Source organism: Natrix helvetica, assembly GCF_964273705.1.
Source record: "Natrix helvetica genome assembly, chromosome: Z".
Taxonomy (NCBI): Eukaryota; Metazoa; Chordata; class Lepidosauria; order Squamata; family Natricidae; genus Natrix; species Natrix helvetica.
In genome coordinates, this window is record NC_138554.1 from 136600592 (window position 1) to 136617584 (window position 16993).

General features: G+C 43.3%; 1 protein-coding gene across 4 annotated transcripts in view; it reads left to right on the forward strand.

The window, feature by feature from the left end:
* The window catches only part of CRHR2 (corticotropin releasing hormone receptor 2), a 142864-nt gene that overhangs the window by 41028 nt on the left and 84843 nt on the right, over nt 1-16993 (forward strand). The window contains exon 1 of one of the 4 annotated variants that reach the window (XM_081970230.1): nt 529-607. The exons of the other annotated variants lie outside the window; for them this stretch is intronic. The gene's annotated coding sequence lies outside the window, so the exon portion shown is untranslated. Of the gene's footprint in view, nt 1-528; nt 608-16993 lie in introns of those variants that run through there. 4 annotated transcript variants of the gene reach the window in all.

A 16993-nucleotide genomic window follows, 5' to 3' on the forward strand; every position in this document is an offset into this window, starting at 1 on the left:
TCCTCAGCCTGATGGACTGCAGATGGTTTAGAATAGAATAACAGAGGTGGAAGGGACCTTGGAGGTCTTCTAGTCCAACCCCCTGCTTAGGCGGGGAACACTACACCACTTCAGACAAATGGCTATCCAACATCTTCTTAAAGACTTCCAGTGTTGGGGCATTCACAACTTCCGGAGGCAACTTCTGTTCAACTGATTAATTGTTCTAACTGTCAGGAAGTTTCTCCTCAGTTCTAAGTTGCTTCTCTCCTTGATTAGTTTCCACCCATTGCTTCTTGTCCTGCTCTCGGGTGCCTTGGATAATAGTTTGACTCCCTCTTCTTAGTGGCAACCCCTGAGATATCGGAAGACTGCTATCATGTCTCCCCTAGTCCTTCTTTCTCTTAAGCTAGACATACCCAGTTCCTGCAACCGTTTTTCAGATGTTTTAGTCTCCAGTCCCCTAATCATCTTCCTTGCTCTTCTCTGCACTCTTTCTAGAGTCTCCACATCTTTTTTATATCATGGCGACCAAAATGGGATGCAGTTTGGTCATCTCATATTTGTCCAGTTGACTTCATTATACCTCAAAATCTTTGTTGCAGAGAATTAGGAAGGCAGAATTGTCAGAGGAAGAAGCTCCTCAACTTTCTGAATCCTTATCCTGTTGGTGCTTGTTGGCCAACCTTAACAATAAATCTTCTCTGTTGTTGTGCTTTCCCATCCCCCAAGAGAGCTAGATGCCCCTAATCCTTTAAGCCTTTCATAAGACCTGAATATCTGGGTATTCCTCCAGGCTTTGTGGCCCCAAAATTTGGTGAGTTATGTTGGCAACATGACTTCTGTTTGGGGGTATTTTTTAACCAAAGCATCATGTAGTCCTTGACTTAAAACCAGTCATTTAGTGACCAATCAATGTTACAAAGGCACTGAAAATAAGTGACTTGGCCATTTGTCACCTGCACAACCATTGCAGCATTCCCGTAATCAAAATTATGCTGCTTGGCAACTGCCTCGCATTTGCAACGGTTGCAGTGTTCCAAGGGTCATGTGATCCCCTTTTGCAACCTTCTGACAATGGGCAAGCCAGGTTCACTTAACAACCGTGTCACTCACTTAACAACTGTGCCAAGAATGTTCATAAAGTGTTGCAAAAAACACATTAGCAACTGTCTTGCTTAGCAACAGAAATGTTGGACGCAATTGTGTTCGTATATTGAGGACTCACTGAATATTGTTACGACGGTTTTGATATTTATAGTTTGTCCAGGGTCTTTGCTATGAAGCTGGGTGCTCTGGAAATCCTTTAAATAAATAACTAAGATCGCATGAGGTTGGGTAGAATGAGTTGATCATAGATTTATTGGGGAATAAATCTTAATAAGAATTGTCACCTGTGATAACACAGAGGAGTTTCAGGATTAATGTCCCGCCTTTGAATTTTTTTTATGGCATTTAGCTGAGAATACAGCAAAAGTAGAAGAATTCTTTTCATTTTCTTATATATATGTGTGCGTGTGGCAGAAAATAAATAAGAATTACTTCCAATGATATTGATTAGGGATTTTCTAGAATGCTATTTTTGAAGTGATCTGGTCTAGTATATAAATGTATTTTCATCACTTAAACTGCCTTTTTAGATTTGTTCTTTTGGACAGTGAAAACATCAATTTGATAAAATTTGGGAGCTGTAAAACTCAACCACAGAACCTTTTTTAAGTTAGGGACTTCAATTCCCAGAATTCCCCAGAATTTCTCAATCACAGAACCTTTTTTAAGCTACAGACTTTAACTCCCAGAATTTCTCAATCACAGAAACTTTTTTAAGTTATGGACTTCAACTCCCAGAATTCCCTAGCTAGCATGGCTATCTGGAGAATTCTGGGAGTTGAAGTCCACACCTAAAATGGTTGCGATCAATAAACACTGCTTTAAAGGAAACACAACCTGACCAATTCTTTTCATTTACTTTTATTAACATTTTATTTCTTTAAAATGTTCCTTTTTCTATGGAAAAGCGTCTCTCTCTTTCCTTGTTCGATTTCCAGAATAATATGCAGCAATCCTTCTCCCATTGTTTCTAGAAGTATCCCCTGACTGATAACAGATCTGGGCATTTAGTAACACTCTAAAATTACACCTTCAATCAAGCAGATCTTGTCTTACTTGACTGAAGCAATATATCTCCCTGGCTGTTGACAAGAGACACTTCAGGGGCACTGATTAGCTGAAAACTTGCATTACACAAGTGGCAAAAATTGAGCTCCAGCTAAGTCCTGAATTTTCATGAGCCTCTGTTTGATTACGGCTCTCTGCACATGTGCAGACGTCTCTCAGCGAGTGCCACGTGCGTGTGTCAATTGGTGTTCATCAGGAAGACAAATTGCAAATCACATCTGGCAGCCCAGTTGGTTGTGTTTAGAGTTGCTAGCATCCTATCTTCTCTCCCTAATAGGCTACACAACATGGTAGATGTATAACGATTAATCCTGTTGGGCCATTTAAGTTTGAGCTTTTCAGTTTTGGCCACTTTAAGAAGTGTTGACTTCAACTCCCAAAATTTTGCAGCCAGCATGTTGGCCAGGGGATTCTGGGAAGTGAAGTTCATTCGTGCTGTCTAGGGGATACTGAGTGTTGAGGTGTACACAATGCTGGTTGAAGGATTCTGGGGACAAAGTCCACTCATGCTGGCTGGCGAATTTTGAGAAGTGAAGTCCATTCATGGCAGCTGGGGGATTCTGGGAAGTGAAGTCTATTCATGCTGGCTAGGGGATTCTGGGAAGTGAAGTCTGTTCGTGCTGGCTAGGGGATTCTGGGAAGTGAAGTCTGTTCATGCTGGCTAGGGAATTCTGGATGTTGAGGCCTACACAACATTGGCTGGGGGATTCTGGGAGAAAAGAAGGACTGTGGGGGGGGCGGATAGCAGTATTTCAGTATTTAAGGAGCTACCACAAAGAAAGTGGGGGAGGTTTCAAGCTATTCCCCAAAGCACCAGAAAGCAGACAAAAAGCAACGGATGGAAACTAATCAAGGAGAGAAGCAAGCTGGAATTAAGGAGAAACTTCCTAAGAATGAGGACAATAAAGCAGTCTCCAGAATTTGTGGGTGCTCCATGACTGGAGGTTTTTAAGAAGAGTCTAGACAGTCACTCATCTGAAATAGTATAGGTTCTCCTGGTTGAGCAGGGGGCTGGACTAGAAGACCTCTAACGTCCCTTCCATCTCTATTCTGATCGATTGATTGATTGGCTGGGGAAGTTCTCGGAAGTGCACTCATCTCAAAGTTCCCACAGTTGTAAAACATTAGTATGAATTGTAAAATCGATACATCACAAAGAGCTGAAGTTCCTCCCAAATAATATTATCATCGCCTAAAAGTGTAATATAACCTTCACCCACATAGCGGTTTTCAAAATATTGAGTTTTAACCACATTCCAATTCTAACCAAAGTGCCCAACTGCCTTCTTCCGCCATCTTCGCCATACTGCGTAATGTTTGCCTGACCCTTAAAATCATTCATTGAGAGATATAGCAAACTTGTTTTTATGATCTTTTTAATTCAGGTACAAGTAGTCCTCGACTTACAACAGTTCATTTAGTGACCATTCAAAATTACAAAGGCATTGAAAAAAGTGATTCATGGCCATTTTCCACACCTTTGTAACATCCCCATTGATCACAAGACCAAAATTCAGAGGCTGGCCAACGGACTCATACTTACGACCATTGCTGTGTCCCAAGGTGGATCACCTTTTTAATGACCAAAGTCAATGGGAATGCCATATTCGCTTAACAACTCTGTTACTAGCTTATCTACTGTAGTGATTCACTTAGCAATTGTGGTGAGAAAGGTCGTAAAATGGGACAAAACTCATTTAACAAATGTCACACTTGACAATGGAAATGATAGGCTCAATTGTGGTCATAGGTTGAGGACTACCTGTATTTTTGGGTCAAGAAAAAAAACTGGCCTTGTTGTGGCCATTCAGAGGCCAGTAGAGTTGGCAGCAGATTCGGACAGTGAGGAGGTTGGGGAGGAAGATGGGCCAGTCGTGGAGTCTGGGGAAGGCTCTGAGGAGGGCTCTGCGTCGGAGGCAGAGAGGGGGCCAGAGCCGTCCGACAGTTATCAGCTGCCTTCGGAGTCAGAGATCAGTGGGGCAGAAGAACAGCTGGAGCCTGTTCCCAGTGTGCGCATGCACAGAGTTGCCAGACGAAGGGGACAGCTAAAGAACAGGGGTCGACCTGGGAGTAAGGTTACAGCTGGACGATGAATGGCCCCTCCCAGAGGAACTAAAAGAGAAGCGAAAGGGGAGTGGAGTTTGCAGGAGACAATTAGTTCGCTTCATTGGTTCGTGACTCTCCGAGACTCCTTGCCAAGTATTTTCTTGTACAGCCGTTGCACTTGGAAGATATTGGCCTGGCAGCTCTCCAAGCCTGATAAGGTCTGTGGTTGTAAATTCACCTTGAAGGACTTTTTGCTGGGACTTTGCTGGATGTGAATGAGAGGAATTTGCATTAGTTTAATAAAAAGGGGTTTTGACGGGACAAGGAGTGTGCTTCGTGATTTTGTGAAGCCTAGGTCAGAACAAGCCCAAGGTTTTTGATGTGATATTATAGAAAAACAGAAAACCTGAACATGGGTTTAAATAATAATCAAATGTGGAGGACACTCCAACTGTAAATTCAGATATGGCCTTGCTTACCGCTCCTATATTAAATGTGATTCCCAGAAATGCGTTTTAGATTAGAGATCCCAGCTTGCTATTACAAAAATGAAGGCAGACAGCAGTTACTTCTGACCTTCTGGCCTTTTTTCCTGCAAGGTGAATCTGTTCCAAGGATAAAATTATTTCATCATCTGTGCTCGTGTTTGGTGTAGCTTTTTGCTTCCGTAAAAGTATTCATTTCACGCGTTTTGCAATCCCCTTGGGAAGCATTGCAAAGCTTGATGAAATTATTAAAAGAGGGAGAATTTCATTAAGAGCCGAAGGAAATGCAAAATTCACAAAGTAATCGAGCAGAAGAATTGGCTGCAAAGGTCTGACATCCACCATTCCCACTTCGAACTCTCCCTCCGTCTATGATTCATTATCTAACCCTGCCCAAAAGTTATTTGAAACAGAATGAATAAAACGAAGATGCATTGAAATTTGTCTGCCGTGAAGGAGCAAATAAACAGGGATCATAGACATTACAGGTAGCCCTCGACTTACAACCATAATTGACCCTGAAATTTCTGTTGGTAAGGGAAATGTGTTGAGTTTTGCCCCATTTTACAAGCTTTTCATTTTCCAAATTTTATTGGTTTTACACATTTTACAGGGAAAAAGGGTTAAAAAGTTATATAACATTTTGACAGCTACATCGTGTGGGGGGGAGCAGCCCCCCCCAAGTCTCACAACTTTTACAAACAGGAATAGAAAAATATCAACATTTACATAAGTATTAGCAGTTTTGAGTTTAACACTAAATCATCACTATGTTTCAATCATTTTGTTTTGTATCACTTCCATAAAGGTACATTGTAACAACAATTGCAATAATGTTTCAAATCACTTTTGTGACCTGAGTCTTCTAATTGTCGCGTCCCCCCCCCTGTCCATTGGCAGAGCCTCAGCCCCTCCCTCCCTTGTTTCTTGTGTAACATCCCCCATTTCGCCTAAGAGAGCACTGTGCTTTTTAGTGAAAGCCTCCACTTCCACAACTGTGTTGATTCTAATTCTACTGCCCTCCCAGAAAATCAACATGCCTTCTGGTAACAGCCACCTAAACCAGACCCCATTTTTATATAATTTTTTTTGCTAAGAAGGAATATTTCCTCCTCTTATCTCTTACTTTCTTTGGGATCTGTTTAAGAATGGTTATTTCTTTATCCTTATATTTTAGTGGTCCTCCCCTTTGAGCTCCTAGAATCTCATCTCTTGTGGTCTTTCTAAGAAATTTAACATGAACTTCCCTTGGAACATTGTGTGTTCTTGCATAGGCTGAATTAATCCTATAGATCAGGTCAATATCCCACCAAAGCTGTTGTTTATCTCTATTAATGTATTCTGCTAGTATTGTGGTCATAATCTCCTTAAGATCTTCATTCTCAACTTCTGGCAAGTTTTGGAACCTAAGGAAAAAAGACATCCTTTCAAATTCCATTTTTATTATGTGATTTTCAAATTCTACATTCCCTCTTTGGATTGTCTTCACCTCGTCTCTCATCCCAACCGCACCCTCCCCCAGTACACCTATCCTCTGTTCATTCCGTATGGTTTGTTGTTTCGTCTCTCTGAGCTGATCATTTAAGTCCTGCAGTTGTTTTTTCATTTCGTCCCGTCCCTTCAAGACAGATTGAAGCATCTGGTGAACAGACAAATCCCTTGCACTCTCTTCAGGGGCCTCAGGTTGTACGAAAGACTCCAGTTGTGACTGGTGAGCAATCGGGCTGGACGTGGAAGATGTCGGGGCCGATGAGGCCCTACCAGGCTGTAACTTCTTTGGACCCATCATGAAGCCAGTTTCCAAGTGCCTGAATTTTCAATCACGTGACCATGGGGATGCTGCAGTGGTTGTAAATGTGAAAAACTCACTTTTTTCAGTGTCATTGTAAATTTGAACGGTTGCTAAATGAACTGTTGTAAGTTGAGACTACCTGTATTTTGTAGTCTTTGTTTAATTACTGTTCCAAGTTACAAATCTACTTATAATCCAGTTCCAGAGTTCTAATGGATACACAGAGAGAGAGAGACAGAGACATTTTGGGCACTTGGTAAATAGCTCACATTTATGCTGCTTGCAACATCCTGGAGTCACGAGATTCCAATTTTTGATGTGTTTCTAGCTAGTTTCTAACATATACTTTGCCAAAAAAAATCCTCTTTAAGACAACACATTTGTTTAAAATGACCTCAGCATTCGTTTAATGACTGTAGCATTTGCTTAGTAACTGCAGTGTTCGCTTAACGACTGCCACAAAAAAAAAGTTTAATCCATCCACAGGTATCCATCGTTCGATCCATGACTGAAAATGCAATCTTCTTTCCAATTACTTTCCTTTGAATTAAATGCAAGCTATTCCACCCCTACCCTATCTGTTTAGCTGGAAGTAAATTCTACTTAATAAGCAGTCACAGGGTCGCATCAGCAATATTTTAAGAAAGGAGAACTTGTGTTGCATTTTTAGTCATATTTTTTTTAAAAAAAAATATGTTCCGCATTCCCGTGAAATTAGGTGAGACGTTCCAGAAGTATATAAATGTCGCTTCTATGGCCTAGGTTTTAAAACCCAGAACAAATTCAATTTATCAGGCATGTAATTTTGGTTCAGCTGCAATATCCAGCTGGAATTACAGAGTTCTGAGCCATAAAAGTTAAATCAAAGCATGTGGTTAAAAACCCTCTCAAAAGCCACCCGAGTGAATAAGAGAGAACTCTGCAGCTAATGGCTTTTGAGAGCATTATCAGCAGCCTTATTAAAGGGATCATTATCACTTTTATTTTATCAACCCACCTACCACCTTTTTCACACACACACACACACACAGACACACGGGGTTGCCTTTTATCATAAGGTGGAAAATAATAACATAGCCAAAGAAATGCAATAAATAGAATCGCTATGGAAACCTACACCATATCTCAGGTCTTTGGGAAAGGAAAGAAGGTGAAAAAAAAAATCCTTTTCTATTTTCCTTTCGTGATGAGCCAAGAGGAGACAGAACCATGAAACCGTGGCTGGAATTAAACCCTGTTGGAATTAAATGCTGGGTAATAACAGTCGTAGTACCCAGACATACGGTCCAAGCCCTTAAATCTTTTAAGACGAAGAACTATTGGTCCGAAGTAGGAAAGAGCTCTTGAATTGCAACCTTCCAATTCTGCTCAGAACAGAGGTTGCATTCAGCCAGTTCGGTCCAGTTATTCTGTTCTGACCGAGGCTTCCCGATAGCATGAAGCAAACTCCTTGTCTCGTCAAAAAACCCTTTGATTCATTTACTGTGAATTCTGCTCCTTCACATCCAGCAAACTCTTTCAAGGGAGGATTTACAGTCACAGACCTTCTCTGGCTTGGAGAGCTGACAGGCCGATATCTTCAAACCTTAGCAAGGAGTCTCGGAAAGACTCGAACCAATTAAGCAAACTAATTGTCTCTTGCAAACTCCACTCCGCTTTTGCTCCTCTTTTATTTCCTCTGGGAGGGGCCATTCACCCTCCACCTATAGTCTTACTCCCAAGTTGGCCCCTGTTCTTTAACTGTTCCCTTCGTCTGGCCGCTCTGCGCATGCTCACACTGCGAACAGGCTCCAGCTGTTCTTCTGCCTCACTGATGTCTGACTCTGAAGGCAGCTGATAACTGTCAGACGGTCCTGGCCCCCTCTCTGCCTCCAACACAGAGCCCTCATCAGAGCCTTCCCCAGACTCCAGGACTGTCCCATGTTCCTCCCCAACCTCCTCACTGTCCAAATCTGCTGCCACTCCACTGGCGGGCCATAACAGGTTCGTCTGAACCAGTAGTGGAAATCGCAGATGGGCCTGTTCACCCGCCCCGGCTCTATGCCGTCCTATTTAGGCATTTTTTCAAACCATGTGCATGCGTGCAAGCCGCATGTGCGATCAAAGTGCATGCGCGGAACGGCGAGCGCATGCGTGGAGACATGCATACTGACATTTGCGAACCAGTCGGGAAAGTAAGAGAATACCACCCCTGGCTCAGAGGAATAGAGGTAATCCTCATCTTACGACCACAATTGAGCCCAAAATTTCTGTTGCTAAACGAGACATTTGTCCAGTGAGTTTTGCCGCATGTTACGATCTTTCCTGCCACAATTGTTAAGCGAATCATTGCGGTTGTTAAGTTAATAACACATTGGTTAAGTGAATCTGGATTCTCCGTTGTCTTTGCTTGTCAGAAGGTCAAAAGGGGGGAAGATGTGACACAGAGTCACCGTCATCAATATGAACCAGTTGCCAAGCGCCTGAATTTTAATCACAGGATCATGCTTGATGCTGCAAAGGTCATAACTGTGAAAAACAGTCGTAAGTCACACTTTTCCTCTTTGAACGGTCACTAAACAAACTATCGTAAGTCAAAGATTTTTGGTGAGGAGGGAGGGGCCTTCTTGTTTTTTTGCAACTTTCAGGTTCCTTCATTTTTGCCACCCTGTACCCTCTTTTGGTTATCCAGCTGCTGAAAAGGGGTGGGCAAAATTGAAGGAGGAGAGAGGCATAACAAAAAATTAAATTGTACAATTTGTCCATCACCAATTCCTAGCCAACGAAAGGCAAAAGTCCAATTAAAATGCAAAGCTCAGGACCCACGTAAGAAAAATAATTCATAACCTTACTTTTTAAACCTGTGGAAAGTATTGTTTCTCTGCATTGGCAACTTGAACTTCAACTCCCAGAATTCCCCAGCCATAATAAAAACTGGAATTGGTGTGAAGGGTTAGGGTTGGGGTTGCCATGCTGAAAGGCTTCACTCTAGATCAGGGGTGTCCAAACTTGGGATCTTTAAGACTTGTGGACTTCAACTCCCAGAATTCCCCAGCCAGCCATGCTGGCTGGGGAATTCTGGGAGTTGAAGTCCACAAGTCTTAAAGTTCCCAAGTTTGGACACCCCTGATCTAGATCAAGTGCTTCTCAACCTTGGCAACTTGAAGAAGCATGGACTTCAACTCCCAGAATTCCTCATGGCTAGCTGGAGAAAATACACCGATTACCGTATTTTTCAGACTATAAGACACATCAGTGTATAAGAAGCAACAAGATTTCTAAGAGATAAGTAAGGAAAAAAAGTTTTTGCCTTCCCTCAGCCCCCAGCAGCCCTCTGCAGGCTTCAGCGAGGCAAAACGCCCCCGTTTTTGTGAAAAACGGCCCATTTTTCACCGTTTTTTGTGGGTTTTTTTTGCAAAAACGGGGGCATTTTTGCCTTACCACAGCCCTGCCTGAAGCCCGTAGAGAGCTGCTGGAGGCTGAGGGAAGGCAAAAAGGCCTCCATTTTTTGCAAAAATAGGATGTGAGGGCGGGGCTTCGGGAGGCCAAAAATGGCTGTATTCAGAGTTTTAAGACGCACCAACATTTCCACGTTCTTTTAGGGGGGGGGGAAGGTGTGTCTTATACTCCAAAAAATACAGTAATTAATATGGTCAGGAAAGTTACTGGCTCAAAAGGAGAGCTTGTTTGGCATCTCCGCCATTCTAGGCCACTCCATTTTGAGCTCCTATTCAAAGATGAATAACTACTTTTTAAGATTGGTGCCTCCTCATTCGCTGTCTGCAAACGTGACTCCTTTTTGGAATAAGTCTCTTTTATGGTGAAACAGAATCCGTTCTGCTTTTCAAATAAAACTACTGAGAGCTACGTAAGGCATTTCAGGATGTATTTACTTCTCACTGATTTATTGTTCAGTATGATATTTTCTAGCTACAGGGAAAAAAATGATATGTGACTTAAAAGGCAGTTTGTCTTAAAAAGCTATGTTTTTAGGAATGTTGCTCCTTTGGAGGAAAGTTGCCTTAAAATACAGGCGATTGAGGAAGGACTTTTGCAAATATAACCCCCAAATAAAGGAATACAGAATAATAAAGTTGGAAGGGACCTTGGAGATCTTCTAGTCCAGTGATGGCGAACTTATGGCACGCGTGCCACAAATGGCACATGGAGCCATTTGTCAGGGCACGCAAAGCGCTGCCCTGTCAGCTGGCCAGCGCGCATGTGCGCGCTGGCCAGGCTGAGTTCACCTTTTTAAAAGCCATTTTTCGCTTTCCCCAGGCTCCAGAGGCTTTATAGGAGCCTGGGGAGGGCAAAAAGAGCCCCCCCCGCCCCCCCCAGAGGCCCTCCGGAGGCTTCAGGGACCATCCAGCGGCTTCCCTGACGCCTTCGGAGCGCTTAAAACGACCCTCTGAGCAAACCGGGAGTCACTTCCGGTTTGCTCAGAGGATCCTTTTGAGCGCTCCGAAGGCTTCAGGGACCGTCCGGACGGTCCCTGAAGCCTTTGGAATGCTTAAAACGACCCTCCGAGCAAACCTTTCCGGTTTGCTCGGAGGGTGGTTTTAAGCGTTCCAAAGGCTTCAGGGAAGCCTACGGACGGTCCCTGAAGCCTCCGGAGGGCCTCTGGGGGGGCGGGGAGGCTCTTTTTGCCCTCCCCAGGCTCTTATAAAGCCTCTGGAGCCTGGGGAGGGCGAAAAAAGCATGTAAAAATGGGGTGGCATTGTGCACGCATGCGCACTGGGGGGTCACGCGTTGCATTATGGGTGCGGCATGCCCGCACACGACCCCCCTGCGCTCCCCCCACTTGTGGCACGCGAGCCAAAAAAGGTTCGCCATCGCTGTTCTAGTCCTCTACTTTTTATTAAAGAAGGGGAAAGAGACACTGTATTTGATCATGCAAATATTATATGCTGCTACTAAATAAAGATTTTGTGCACACACCACGAGCTGTCAATTGCCCGCTGAGAAAATGATTACAAAAATCACGAATTCTTGCTTTCTCTGCCCCAATTCTGTGCTGAGAATATCTCTCTTCTTGGAGAGGGATTTTCCCTTTAATGCAAAATAAGCCCCTTCATTGGGTTGTGCATGATTGAAACCAGTGATCAGAAATTTGGCAACTGGATGGCCTGTGGACTTCAACTCCCAGAATTCCACCAGCCAGCATGGCTGGCCAGGGAATTCTGACAATTGAAGTCCATAATTCTTCATTTGCCAAGTTTGAGAAACCCTGATTTAAATCAGCAGTCACCAACTGGTGGTCTGTGAGAAAACTTTGGTGGTCCTCACAAAAATTATTTGCATGTTTTATATTGCATTAAATCAGGGATCCTCAAACTACGGCTCCTATGCCAAATACAATGAACGCTTGTGTTGCTGCAGAGAGTGTCCCCCTTCGGGGTCTTTCTGTGTGGGTCGGAGGGAGTCAAAAATTTCAACTTGGGATCTACTTCAGCCTCCTGGTGGGGGACTTTGGGCTAAGGCTGGAGGGAAGCGCCGTTGGTGGCAAAGAGCCGGAGGGCCTCGTTCCAGTGGGACTGCATCATGGCCTGGAACTGGCTGACCATCTCAGCCCACTGAGCCTCCAGGCGCTGGAACCTGGCCTGGCACTCCTGCAGGTCTTCCCTCTGCTTGGAAAGCCTATGCTCGTAGTCCTCAGTGAGGTGCTTCTGCTGAGCCTCCTTCTCGGTCAAATCCAATGTGAACTGAGCTGTTTTGCCAACTCTTTCTCCTGGTGGCTGCTTAGCTCCAGCAACTGATTGCTGTTGGGGTCCTAAGGAGCCGGGGCAGGCAGATGAGGAGTGGCTGGAAGGGGAGGGGCAAGTAGAGTCCTGCAAGGCGCTCCTTAATGTGAGTGACATCGAGTTGGCCACACCTATCCAGTCACATGCCCCCTAGCCACGCCCACCTAACCGGTCATTAGGCAGATCATATTAGTGGTCCGCGGGATTTAAAATTATGAATTTAGTGGTCCCTGAGGTCCGAAAGGTTGGTGACCCCTGATTTAAATGGTGTTTTTTTCACGAAGAGATGCATAAAGCACTCCCAACTATCCAAAGCCCCCACTTTTTTCATCCCCGCATGCAATTTCTGCAGAGTTTGGCCCATTGAGAGGAACCGTTCTGATAGTCCTTGTAGAAAAGGGAAGGCATGCAAGCTGATTTTATTGCTGTAATGTTGGAAACCTGGACTTGATTTAGAAATAGGTTGTCTTCCGGGAGACAGATTAAGTTCCCAAATTGGTTCTTGCTGTTGAATAAATTGCATATTACAAAACAGCAGCCAAATAAGGGGGCTGATTGAATTACTTCTCCCATCTTCTTTTGTCGCTGAGGATGTTTGGTTGGAGAGAAAGAACAGAATCCTCTAAGGAGTCATTACAGAAGGAGAATATCTTAAGAAGAGATCAAAGCTTTGGATTACTTGGTTAAGGGTTTTCTGCACACAAAAAGGATTTGGACTTTTCAGATCAAGAAACATAAAATAACAGAATACCAGAGTTGGAAAAGCAGTGGTGTGATTCAACCAGTCTTAACAACTGGTTCACTGGGCATAAATTACTTTTTTCAGTGCCCTTGTAATTTTAAATGGTCAGTAACTGAATGGTTATAAATCAAGGACTACCTTCAGTCCAATCTGGAGCTGACTTGGGCACAAGTGATTCTAGACAAATTTAGCTAAAGGCTTCAAGGCAGTGCCAAGGTCTCACCTCCATGGGGAGATCAAACGCATCTTGAAACATGATTCGCGTCAGAGTATGGATATTCATAGACTGAAATTGACTTGGCAACAGGTCAGCCAATGGGGACTGTTTGGAAACCTAAACAGTATTTGCTGTGTCAGCAACAAGGAGACAGCAAGGAGCCTGGGCGTGGCTTAGCTCAACTGTTCTGTACTGAAGCTCTGAGTCTATGCTGAGCTCAAAACTAGTCTGGTGCTCTAAACTGAAACTGTTCTCCTCTGCCTATATTTGTACCTACTTACAATCTCTCTACCACGTTGGAAGTACCTGTTTTTGGTATTGTATATTTACTTCATGTGTTACATTATCTATAAAGAGAAGTTAATGAATCCTGCTGAATCAGTTACCTGTATGTGCTTTCTGGATGTGATTGCTGCAACAAACTCTTGACAGTTCAGCATTCTTAATGAGTTTTGGGGTTGCAAGGGTAGCTCTAATAAATGTAGACAGAATGGTTTTGAGGATGTCAAGATTTCTAAAAATACAGACTTGAACACCGGAGAGACGTGGGAGGTGACCTTGGTAGCAAAGAACTTGAAAACTTAGAGATATGAAGTAGTTTCTCCTTTTGAAAAGTCAACAGAGGAATTGACAGCGAGCAATGATAGATATATTAAAAAAAATACTCTCTGTAAGAAAGCAAAGGCTGGAAAAAGTACTCTAAGGAATTTATCAGTGGGCATTGGGTGGTCCGAGTTGTCATTAATTTGCCGATTCTGCGTTTTATAATAATTTCATGCAAATACTAGGACAATCATTTCCCGGGAATTTATTACTCGTTAGTTTTCTGAGAGGAAAGAAGGCAAGTCCTGTTATGGTCTTCCCACTTGAAAGACAGGCACAATTGCAGGACTTATATAAAAATAAAACAGGAATTTTTTCACCTGCTAAATTTTACAAGGGTTGGATCAGAGGTGGATATTCAGCAGGTTCTGACCAGTTCTGGAGAACCGGTAGCGGAAATTTTGAGTAGTTGGGAGAACTGGCAAATACCACCTCTGGCTGGCCCCGCCCCATCTATTCGCTGCCTCCTGATTGGCTGGGTCTTCTTTTGTTGCTAAACAACAGTTGAGTAACTGGGAACAGTTAAGTAAATCACTGCAGTTGTTAGTAACGTGGTTGTTAAGTGAATCTGGCTTCCCCCACTGACTTTGTCAGAAGGTTGCAAAAGGGGATCACGTGACCCCGGGACACTACGACCGTCATAAACATGAACCAGTTGCCAAGCGTTTGATTTTTTTTATCACATTGCCATCAGGATACTGCAACTGTTGTAAGTTTGAAAAAGGGTCATAAGTCACTCTTTTCAGTGCTGTCTCAACTACGAATGTTCACTAAATGAACTGTTACAAGTCGAGGACTGCCTGTATAACATAGGTTTCAACTATGGTAACTGCAGCAAGAATATTAAATGAGATGGAAGACTACAGGTAGTCCTCAATTTATGACCGGAATTGGGGCCAGAATTTCTGTTGATGAGCAAAGTGGTTGTTAAGAGAGTTGCATCCAATTTTAGAACCTTTTTCACCACAGTTGTTAAATTAATCCGGTTTCCCCCATTGACTTTGCTTATCGGAAGCTGGAAACGAAAATCACAGATAGCGTTCAAATAATTCTGGATTTCTGCAGTCATTGTAAATGCCTATTGGTTGCCAAGGGTTCAAATTTTGATCCCCTGCTGTAACCATTGTGCGTGTGAGGACTGCTAATAAACCTTAATACTTTTCTCAAATCGTAATACCTCGACAAAAGCCTGGAAATCCTTTATGGACTTTTTGCTGAAAATAGATAAAAAATAACTTCATCTAGTCCTCAACTTAAAATTATTCATTTAGAGATTATTCGAAGGTATGATGGCACTGAAAAAAAAAGACTTTTGAGCAGTCCTCACTCTTATGACCATGGCAGCATCCTCACAGTCATGTGATCAAAATTTGGGTGCTTGGCAAGCAGCAGGTATTTATGATGCTTGCAGATAGAAAGAGAACGAGAGAGAGAGAGAGAATGATAGAGATAAGGGATGGGTGGATGAATGGATACACAGACAGATATGATAGAAGTTAAAGATAGACAGACATGGCAGAAGAGATAGATAGAGAGACAGAGAGACAGTCATAATAGAAGATAGAGAAGAGAGAGAGAGACATGATAGAAGTTAAAGATAGACAGACATGCAGAAGAGATAGATGGAGAGACAGAGAGACAGACATAATAGAAGATAGAGAAGAGAGAGAGAGACATGATAGAAGTTAAAGATAGACATGGCAGAAGAGATAGATAGAGAGACAGAGAGACAGACATAATAGAAGAGAGAAGAGAGAGAGAGACATGATAGAAGTTAAAGACAGGCAGACATGGCAGAAGAGATAGATAGACAGAGAGACAGATATAATAGAAGATAGAGAAGAGAGAGAGAGACATGATAGAAGTTAAAGATAGACATGGCAGAAGAGATAGATAGAGAGACAGACATAATAGAAGAGAGAGAAAAGAGAGAGAGACATGATGGAAGTTAAAGATAGACAGACATGGCAGAAGAGATAGATAGAGAGACAGAGAGACAGACATAATAGAAGATAGAGAAGAGAGAGAGAGACATGATAGACATGGCAGAAGAGATAGATAGAGAGACAGAGAGACAGACATAAAAGAAGATAGAGAAGAGAGAGAGAGATGATAGAAGTTAAAGATAGACAGACATGGCAGAAGAGAGAGAGAGACAGACAGACAGACAGATTAAAATAGTTTTATCTATGCAAAGAAGGGAAGCATATTGTGATTATACATGGTAGAAATTATACTTGTCTCTAAGTGCTGGCTTATTGCCACATCTTGTACTGGTGATTGTGCTATTAAAATTATGTTTTTGTGATAAAATAGTTTTTATTTTGCTCAAGGCAGAGGAAGCCCAGCTAGATCACATCCAGCGGCCTTCAAACCGTTTTGCTTTCGGGAGGGGGGTGTCAACAACCCTCAATGCCCCTAAAATGGAAATTACTCTCTTAATGGGCGATGTTAGCCTGCAAGACACATTGTGGCTTCATACCCTAGTAAACAAGGTTTACTGCCTTGTTTTCACAGCTATGCATAACTAAAGTTGAGAACATATCTGACTTTAATTATGGTGACCAGCTATGAACTCTGGTCAGAAAATAATTGGCGCATGGCCCTCGGGTCCTGCTGCTCTCCGCTTCTACATCTCTCAATCATAATTTGATTTGTCCTAAGCTGCTACAATGCAAAATATGTCACAATTAGTCAGTTGGATACCTGTGCTTCGCTACGGAACTAAGTGATTGGGCTTGATAAATTGACAGTTAAAGCTTGAACATTAGTGAGTAGTTGTGATGGGCCTCTTCTCTCCCCTCCTCTCCCTCAGGCTGGCTCCACAGAAGCCTCACCTCTCCTATCCCCCTTCTCCCCTCAGGCTGGCCCCATTAATCCTCTCTTATCCCACATCTCACCCTCAGGCTGGCCCCGTCGATCCTCTTCTATCCCCCGTCACTCCCTCTGGCTGGCCCCGTCGATCCCCTCCTATCCCCCTTCTCTCCCTCAGGCTGGCCCCGTTGATCCCCTCCTATCCCCCTTCTTTCCCTCAGGCTGGCCCCGTTGATCCTCTCCTATCCCCTTTCTCTCCCTCAGGCTGGCCCCGTTGATCCCCTCCTATCCCCCTTTTTTCCCTCAGGCTGGCCTCGTTGATCCTCTCCTATCCCCTTTCTCTCCCTCAGGCTGACCCCGTCGATCCTCTCCTATCTCCCTTCTCTCTCTCAGGCTGGCCCCGTCGATCCCCTCCTA